The sequence below is a fragment of the Schistocerca piceifrons genome, chromosome 1 (genome assembly GCF_021461385.2).
Source record: "Schistocerca piceifrons isolate TAMUIC-IGC-003096 chromosome 1, iqSchPice1.1, whole genome shotgun sequence".
NCBI lineage: Eukaryota > Metazoa > Arthropoda > Insecta > Orthoptera > Acrididae > Schistocerca > Schistocerca piceifrons.
Window position 1 is genome coordinate 1,240,840,365 of NC_060138.1, and position 10,569 is coordinate 1,240,850,933.

Below are 10,569 nucleotides of genomic sequence, written 5' to 3' on the forward strand. Positions count from 1 at the left end.
GAACAACCACCTCTCGCCGTAATAACGGCCTTCATACGCCTGGGCATTGAGTCAAACAGATCTTGGATGGCGTGTACAGGTACAGCTGCCCATGCAGCTTCAACACGATACCACAGTTCATCAAGAATGGTGACTGACGTATTGTGACGAGCCAGTTGCTCGGCCACCATTGACCAGACGTTTTCAGTTGGTGAGAGATCTGGAGAATGTGTTGACCAGGGCAGCAGTCGAACATTTTCTGTATCCAGAAAGGCCCGTACAGGACCTGCAGCATGTGGTCAGGCATTATCCTGCTGAAATGTAGGGTTTCGCAGGGATCGAATGAAGGGTAGAGCCACGGGTCGTAACACATCTGAAATGTAACGTCCACTGTTCAAAGTGCCGTCAATGCGAACAAGAGGTGACCGAGACGTGTAACCAATGGCAACCCATACCATCTCGCCGGGTGATACGCCAGTATGGCAATGACGAATACACGCTTCCAATGGGCGTTCACCGCGATGTCGCCAAACACGGATACGACCACCATGATGCTGTAAACAGAACCTGGATTCATCTGAAAAAATGACGTTTTGCCATTCCTGCACCCAGGTTCGTCGTTGAGTACACCATCGCAGGCGCTCCTGTCTGTGATGCAGCGTCAAGGGTAACCACAGCCATGGTCTCCGGGCTGACAGTCCATGCTGCTGCTAACGTCGTCGAACTGTTCGTGCAGATGGTTGTTGTCTTGTAAACGTCCCCATCTGTTGACTCAGGCATCGAGACGTGGCTGCACGATCCGTTACAGCCATGCGGATATGATGCCTGTCATCTAGACTGCTAGTGATACGAGGCCGTTGGAACCCAGCACGGCGTTCCGTATTACCCTCCTCAACCTACCGATTCCATATTCTGCTGACAGTCATTGGATCTCGACCAACGCGAGCAGCAATGGGATACGATAAACCGCAATCGCGATAGGCTACAATCCGACCTTTATCAAAACCGGAAACGTGATGGTACGCATTTCTCCTCCTTACACGAGGCATGACAACAACGTTTCACCAGGCAACGCCAGTCAACAGCTGTTTGTGTATGAGAAATCGGTTGGAAACTTTCCTCATGTCAGCACGTTGTAGGTTTCGCCACCGGCGCCAACCTTGTGTGAATGCTTTGAAAAGCTAATCATTTTCATATCATAGCATCTTCTTCCTGTTGGTTAAATTTCGTGTCTGTAGCACGTCATCTTCGTGGTACAGCAATTTTAATGGCCAGTTGTGTACTAAGTACATTACATATGTAGATTGTGGACAGTTGGGAATGTGGGTCTCACGGGAAGCGTGCAAGGGATAAGTCCCTGCAGTCGCGCTATTCATCTGTGTCCTCGGTGCCTCAGATGGATAGAGCATCTGCTATGTAAGCGAGAGACCTCGGGTTTGGGTCCCCACCGAGGTATATCAACAACACCTGTCGGCAGCTGAGGCTTTCAATTAATTATCATTTATGCTAGAGAGGCTGCACGGTCATCAATGGTCTCTGTTCTTTCGAGAACAGTTGCTATCTATATATATATATAGAAGAAAAAAATTGTTCAAGCATGTGATGGTGCTTGTAACAGCCTGACTTATGTACATTATTGTCGAGGTACAGCAAACCTTGTTCGATGAAAACTGAATTGCAAGGCGCAATTGGTACAAATAGTGTTAGGACATGACTTTCCACAAGCACTTTTGCTTTGTGTAACTATTTATTTCTGCAAAATATGTCCTTGCTCCAGCAACGGGAATCCACCATGATCGTGTAGTGAACAGTTGGATTTATTTATTTATTGTTCCGTGAGACCAAATTAAGGAGAAGTCTCCATGGTCATGGAACGAGTCAATACATGAAATTATAACACGATATTAGAAACAGATAAAATTAAATATAACAAAACATATTCGGGTGACAAGTCGTAGGTTTAAATAAAGAAAGTCAACAATGTAATTTGCTTAATTTGTTAGCTCTTCCAGGAGCTCCTCGACAGAATAGAAGGAGTGAGCCATGAGGAAACTCTTCAGTTTAGACTTAAAAGCGTTTGGGCTACTGCTAAGATTTTTTAGTTCTTGTGGTAGCTTACTGAAAATGGATGCAGCAGAATACTGCACTCCTTTCTGCACAAGAGTCAAGGAAGTGCATTCCACATGCAGATTGGATTTCTGCCTAGTATTAACTGAGTGAAAGCTGCTAACTCTTGGGAATAGGCTAATATTGCTAACAACAAACGACATTAAAGAAAATATATACTGTGAGGGCAATAGGGGTCGACATGAGGTTCTCGAACTTACACCACATATAGCTCGAACAGCCCGTTTTTGAGCCAAAACTACGCTTTTTGAATCAGAAGAATTGTTGTTGTTGTTGTGGTCTTCAGTCCTGAGACTGGTGTGATGCAGCTCTCCATGCTACTCTATCCTGTGCAAGCTTCTTCATCTCCCAGTACCCACTGCAACCTACATCCTTCTGAATCTGCTTAGTGTATTCACCTCTTGGTCTCCCTCTACGATTTTTACCCTCTACGCTGCCCTCCAATACTAAATTGGTGATCCCTTGATGCCTCAGAACATGTCCTACCAACCGATCCCTTCTTCTGGTGAAGTTGTGCCACAAACTTCTCTTCTCCCCAATCCTATTCAATACTTCCTCATTAGTTATGTGATCTACCCATCTAATCTTCAGCATTCTTCTGTAGCACCACATTTCGAAAGCTTCTATTCTCTTCTTGTCCAAACTATTTATCGTCCATGTTACACTTCCATACATGGCTACACTCCATACAAATACTTTCAGAAACGCCTTTCTGATACGTAAATCTATACTCGACGTTAACAAATTTCTCTTCCTCAGAAACGCTTTCCTTGCCATTGCCAGTCTACATTTTATATCCTCTCTACTACGACCATCATCAGTTATTTTGCTCCCCAAATAGCAAAACTCCTTTACTACTTTAAGTGTCTCATTTCCTAATCTAATTCCCTCAGCATCACCCGACTTAATTCGACTACATTCCATTATCCTCGTTTTGCTTTTGTTGATGTTCATCTTATATTCTCCTTTCAAGACACTGTCCATTCCGTTCAGCTGCTCTTCCATTTTCTTTGCTGTCTCTGACAGAATTACAATGTCATCGACGAACCTCAAAGTTTTTATTTCTTCTCCATGGATTTTAATACCTACTCCGAATTTATCTTTTGTTTCCTTTACTGCTTGCTCAGTATACAGATTGAACAACATCGGGGAGAGGCTACAACCCTGTCTTACTCCCTTCCCAACCACTGCTTCCCTTTCATGTCCCTCGACTCTTATAACTGCCATCTGGTTTCTATACAAATTGTAAATAGCCTTTCGCTCCCTGTATTTTATCCCTGCCACCTTTAGAGTTTGAAAGAGAGTATTCCAGTCAACATTGTCAAAAGCTTTCTCTAAGTCTACAAATGCTAGAAACGTAGGTTTACCTTTCCTTAATCTTTCTTCTAAGATAAGTCGTAAGGTCAGTATTGCCTCACGTGTTCCAGTGTCTCTACGGAATCCAAACTGATCTTCCCCGTGGTTAGCTTCTACTAGTTTTTCCATTCGTCTGTAAAGAATTCGTGTTAGTATTTTGCAGCTGTGACTTATTAAACTGATAGTTCGGTAATTTTCACATCTGTCAGCACCTGCTTTCTTTGGGATTGGAATTATTATATTCTTCTTGAAGTCTGAGGGCATTTCGCCTGTTTCATACATCTTGCTCACCAGATGGTAGAGTTTTGTCAGGACTGGCTCTCCCAGGGCCGTCAGAAGTTCCAATGGAATGTTGTCTACTCCGGGGGCCTTGTTTCGACTCGGGTCTTTCAGTGCTCTGTCAAACTCTTCACGCAGTATCGTATCTCCCATTTCATCTTCATCTACATCCTCTTCCATTTCCATAATATTGTCCTCAAGTACATCGCCCTTGTATAGACCCTCTATATACTCCTTCCACCTTTCTGCCTTCTCTTCTTTGCTTAGAACTAGGTTTCCATCTGAGCTCTTGATATTCATACAAGTGGATCTCTTCTCTCCAAAGGTCTCTTTAATTTTCCTGTAGGCAGTATCTATCTTACCCCTAGTGAGATAAGCCTCTACATCCTTACATTTGTCCTCTAGCCATCTCTGCTTAGCCATTTTGCACTTCCTGTTGATCTCATTTTTGAGACGTTTGTTTTCCTTTTTGCCTGTTTCACTTACTGCATTTTTATATTTTCTCCTTTCATCAATTAAATTCAATATTTCTTCTGTTACCCAAGGATTTCTACTAGCCCTCGTCTTTTTACCTACTTGATCCTCTGCTGCCTTCACTATTTCATCCCTCAAAGCTACCCATTCTTCTTCTACTGTATTTCTTTCCCCCATTCCTATCAATTGTTGCCTTATGCTCTCCCTGAAAATCTGTACAATCTCTGGTTCTTTCAGTTTATCCAGGTCCCATCTCCTTAAATTCCCACCTTTTCGCAGTTTCTTCAGTTTTAATCTACAGTTCATAAACAATAGATTGTGGTCAGAGTCCACATCTGCCCCTTGAAATGTCTTACAATTTAAAACCTGGTTCCTAAATCTCTGTCTTACTATTATATAATCTATCTGATACCTTTTAGTATCTCCAGGGTTCTTCCATGTATACAACCTTCCTTCATTCATGACTCTTAAACCAAGTGTTAGCTATGATTATGTTGTGCTCTGTGCAAAATTCTACCAGGCGGCTTCCTCTTTCATTTCTTATCCCCAATCCGTATTCACCTACTACGTTTCCTTCTCTCCCTTTTCCTACACTCGAATTCCAGTCACCCATGACTATTAAATTTTCGTCTCCCTTCACTATCTGAATAATTTCTTTTATTTCATCATACATTTTGTTATGTCCTAGCCAGTAATGCCACCCGAGCCCGCTGCCAAAAGGTTGGCAGCATCAAAGTCCGGACGCCGTCCGCATAAGCAGCGCCAGCGAGACAGCAAATCGCCGCAAGTCTGCGCGCGCCACCGCTGGCTTCTGGCTTCTTAAGCGCTGGAGTCGCGAGCGCTAGGACAGTTCTGTATTCGCCGCTCAGTTGTATACTCGCCACCGAATTGTGTACTTGCTAGTCAGTTGTGTGTTCATCGCAGCAGAGTTGTTGTTTGTCGTCAGCCGACGCTGACCTAGCCGCTCCGACTCGAACTAGACAGATTTCTGTAGACACCGAGTTCACTACTGTGTTACTGTATCTTCATTAATAAAAGATAAGTACCGACCTTTATTTAATATGAGTGTTTGGGTTTTCATCTTTCTGTTCACTGTTCCAGCGGACCGGTCGGCCCGCTATTAAAAGTGTGGCGGTGACTTCGTAAGCCATTTCTACAGCCAAGTGTTTGTCGCTACGAACACCGCCACAAAACATTTCTTCAATTTCTTCGTCATCTGCAGAGCTAGTTGGCATATAAACTTGTACTACTGTAGTAGGTGTGGGCTTCGTATCTATCTTGGCCACAATAATGCGTTCAGTATGCTGTTTGTAGTAGCTTACGCGCATACCTATTTTGCTATTCATTATTAAACCTACTCCTGCTTTACCCCTATTTGATTTTGTGTTTATAACCCTGTAGTCACCTGACCAGAAGTCTTGTTTCTCCTGCCACCGAACTTCACTAATTCCCACTATATCTAACTTTAACCTATCCATTTCCCTTTTTAAATTTTCTAACCTACCTGCCCGATTAAGGGATCTGACATTCCACGCTCCGATCCGTCGAACGCCAGTTTTCTTTCTCCTGATAACGACATCCTCTTGAGTAGTCCCCGTCCGGAGATGCGAATGGGAGACTATTTTACCTCCGGAATATTTTACCCAAGAGGACGCCATCATCATTCAATCATACAGTAAAGCTGCATGCCCTCGGGAAAAATTACCTCAAGAAATAATACCAAACGACATAAGCGAATGAAAATATGCGAAGTAGACTACTTTTCGTGTTGAAGTGTCACTTATTTCAGATACTGTTCTAATGGTAAATAAAGCAGCATTTAGTTTCTGAACAAGATCCTGGACATGGGCTTTCCACAACAGCTTACTATCTATCCGAATGCCTAGGAACTTGAGCTGTTCCGTCTCGCTTATGATATGCCCATGATGTCTGATCAAAATATCGGTTCCTGTAGAATTGTGAGTTAGAAACTGTAAAAACTGTGTCTTACTGTGATTTAGCATCAAATTATTTTCCACAAGCCACGAACTTATTTCATGAACTACATTATTTGATACTGTTTCAATATTACACACAAGATCCTTCACTATCAAGCTGGAGTCATCAGCAAACAGAAATATTTTTGAATCACCTGTAATACTGGAAGGCGTATCATTTATATAAATATGAAACAGCAGTGGCCCCAGCACCGACCCTTGGGGAACGCCCTACTTAACAGTGCCCCATTGGGACTGAACATCACTACCACTCTCAATATTGCGGAGAATTACCTTCTGCTTTCTGTTCTTAAAGTAAGAGGCGAAGCAATTGTAAGCTACTCCCCTTACTCCATAATGGTCCAACTTCTGCAGTAATATTTGGTAGTCAACACAGTCAAAAGCCTTCGTTAAATCAAAGAAAAAACCTAGCGTTCGCAACCTTTTATTTAATCCGTCCAAAACCTCACAGAGAAAAGAGAATATAGTATTTTCAGTTGTTAAACCATTTCTAAAACCAAACTGAACATTTGACAGCAAATTATGTGAATTTAAATGCTCCAGTAACCTTGTATATACAACCTTCACGATAACTTTAGCAAACACCGATGGCATAAAAACCAGGTCTAAAATTGTCAACATTATCAATGTCTCCCTTTTTATAAAGTGGCTTCACTACCGAGTACTTTAATCGGTCAGGAAACCGACCACCCCTAAAGGAAAAGTTACAGATATGGCTAAGTACTGGGCTAACATACTGACAAGAATTTGTTGAAAGTGTACACAACAATACCGTGGCGTAGTGTACGCGACCGACAGACGAATCTGCGAGAGAGCTCACACCAGCAGGCGTGACAACGCTCACGCGCCAACCGCCTACTTCTAAATGCGGTAGAGGGCAGGTGCGGGACCCATCCCAGCTGCGGCTAACCGCACATCTGCCTCCTTAATGCCACCACGTTCAGACGGACATTCTTGTGCGCAGGAGTGCGTGGCTCGTCCTAAATCGCGCTTTTAAGGAGTGTCCTTGAGAAGGCCCCTATTGTCTCCAGTTACGAATAATTATGGAATGGATGAAATGCGGCGCGTTAATTTGACCAGGAGTTGTGCTGCGTTGTCTCTAGTTGTAGCATGTTTACTACAGTACACAACAAGAGAACAGTCGCATCAAAATAACACAAACCACACTCTTTTACGAAAAAAGGAAAAAGGACTGAGGTCTACCTTGCAACGGCCCAGTTGTGTAGGTTTTTTTTTATAGCCCGCTAAAATTTTAATTTAAGGTATAAAGGTAGGATAATTAATATCAACCAGTTGCTGTGTGATGGCAGAAAGGCGTCAGGTGGGAAAAAATCCTTTTGTTAATAATTTTGGAAAAATGTATGTCATGTTCACTGCTAAGAGCGTTCCAGTCGCCAACCATCTTCGCGTCCCGGAGTATACAGCACGCAAGAAACAAGTCTGAATGAGATTTTCACCCTGCAGCGGAGTGTGCGCTGATATGCACTTCCTGGCAGATTAAAACTGTGTGCCGGACCGAGACTCGAACTCGGGACCTTTGCCTTACGCGGGCAGGTAGGAGGCGAGGTACTGGCAGAAGTAAAGCTGTGAGAACGGGGCGTGAGTCGTGCTTGGGTAGCTCAGTTGGTAGAGCACTTGCCCCCGAAAGGCAAAGGTCCCGAGTTCGAGTCTCGGTCCGGCATACAGTTTTAACTGCTAAGGTCATCAGTCCCTAAGCTTACACACTACTTAACCTAAATTATCCGAAGGACAAACACACACACCCATACCCGAGGGAGAACTCGTACCTCCGCCGGGACCAGCCGCACAGTCCATGACTGCAGCGCCTCAGACCGATCGGCTAATCCAGGGCCCACGACTTTTATGTCGATTGCCTTTCACTCTTCTGGTATCAAACAAGCCACACTTCAGACTTACACAATGTATTTTGAATCAGATTGTCAGTCATTAAGATTAAGAATAAGTGAATCAAAATAGAACCGATGGACACTCATAGATTTCCTTTTTTATTTGAGTGGAAATAACGTTTGTAATATACTCACTGAACTGTGTTTACTTTAAGGTGGAAGGAAGGGAAAAGCACAAAAAACGAAAATCATTATAGAAATTCTATAATAAAAACTGGACAGAAGTGGCTTGTATGTATGCCACATGATTGCATTTGATTACTGGCTTACAAATCTGGAATCGGATTTTGTAGGGAAATTACCCTGAAAGCTGTCGATGAGTTTCATCAGTGTATTAATAACAATTAAAACATTGCCTTTTAGACAAAACGGGTTAACTCTACCGAGGTATTTTCACCTCGTACTTCAACCGTCTGACACAATCTCTCATATCTGAATACTTATGATTAATTTTGGTCAGACACTGCATCTGCGTTGTCCGCTCTGCGCCACAACGGCCAAGCGACCACGCTTCTGATGGATGTCTGCTACGTGCGGCTGCACCCAGGGGCAGGTGGCTGGGCAGAGCAGAGACACTGGAGCCCACATGTGCTCCAGTGAGCTTTGAACACTCCAGACGTGACGTCAGTTGTGCCTGGAGACGCGAACAAAGGGGGGATTTGCACTGAAGAGCCAAAGAAACACCTGCCTACATAAGGAATGTTCTTTACTGTTTAAGTAGATATAAATATTAGTTTCTAAATCGTAACTACAGGTTTTTGAAGAGCACATAAAATTGTGTATTCATACCTTCTTACCACATGGTGTGGTTTTCCTGCTGTTTTTCTTTACAGTTGCCGGCCGGGGTGACCGAGCGGTTCTAGGCGCTACAGTCTGGAACCGCGCGACCGCTACGGTCGCAGGTTCGAATCCTACCTCGGGCATGGATGTGTGTGATGTCCTTAGGTTGGTTAGATTTAAGTAGTCCTCAGTTCTAGGGGACTGATGACCTCAGAAGTTAAGTCCTATAGTGCTCAGAGCCATTGGAACCATTTTTGAATCAGTAAGGAATAATAACAAGGTAGACAAATGAACTAAAATTTTAATTGCGGCCGCTTTGCTTACACACTACTTAAGCTTACACATTACTTAATCTAAATTAAGCTTACACACTACTTAACCTAAATTATCCTACGGAAAACACACACATCCATGCCCGAGGGAGGACTCGAATCTCCGCCGGGATCAGCCGCACAGTCCACGACTGCAGCGCACTAGACCGCTCGGCTAATCCAGCGCGGCACAGTTTGTCACCTGCAACTATTTAAAACTTAATGTAGGCAGAACATTTACACAAAAATTACGATTTCTAAACTGTTATGACTATACCTGAGATTTATCATTCATGTGAAAGGTTGTGTGTGTGTGTGTCTATTTACATTATGTTTCACTTACGGTTTCTTTTTTCGTCATCTTCTTCATTGTCAAGTTCTCTCTCTCTCTCGTTCTCTCTCTCTCTCTCTGTCTGTCTCCCTCTTTCTTTGCACTCACTCACTCACACACACACACACACACACACACACACATACACATACGCACGCACGCACACACACCTCTCTGAGAAATTCAAAACCACCGCCAATGACATCTTCAACTGTTCCACTGTCTGCCATCTTGTTTTCACACCTTCTGCTGCTCCACTGTCCGCCATGTTGTTATTACAGCTGGTAAACAGTGACACTGACAACACAATACGTAGAACCTGACAATGAATAAGATGACGAAAAAAGAAACCGTAAGTGAAGCATAAATAGTTGCAGGTGACAAACTGTAAAGAAAAACAGTCACTGTAAAAACTTAATACAGCAGGAAAACCACACCATGTGGTAAGAAGGTATGAATACACAATTTTATGTGCTCTTCAAAAACCTGTAGTTACGATTTAGAAACTAATATTTATATGTACTTAAACAGTAAAGAACATTCCTTACGTTTAGTGGCCATAATAATAAAAAAAAACACTGATGATGCTGCAACTGCAGTGAAACATGTCTGGCACAAAAAACAAAATTGTGTTTTGCTAAAGGCGGACCCCACTCAAAAACATATGTAATGCTTAATAACATTCATGTCTGGGGAGTTCGGTGGCCAGCGGAAGTGTCTAAACTCAGAAAAGTGTTCCTAGAGCCACTCTGTAGCAATTATGGACTTGTGGGGTGTCACATTGTCGTGCTGGAATTGGTCAGGTCCGCCGGAATGCACAATGGACACCAATGAATGCAGGCGATCAGACAGGATGCTTATGTACGTGCCACCTGTCAGAGTCGTATCTAGATGTATCAGGGGTCCCATATAACTCCAACTGCACACGCCCAACACCATTAGAGGGGCTCCACCAGCTTGAACAGTTCTCTGCTGACATACAGAGTCAATGGATTCATGAGGTTGTTTCCATATTGCACACGTCCATC

General features: G+C 43.3%; 1 non-coding gene across 1 annotated transcript; it reads left to right on the top strand.

Annotated features, from left to right (window-relative positions):
* Positions 1-7,819: 7,819 nt before the first annotated feature.
* On the top strand, positions 7,820-7,894 carry Trnas-cga. Its single transcript has one exon. It is a non-coding gene; the product is annotated as a tRNA-Ser (tRNA).
* Positions 7,895-10,569: the final 2,675 nt, after the last annotated feature.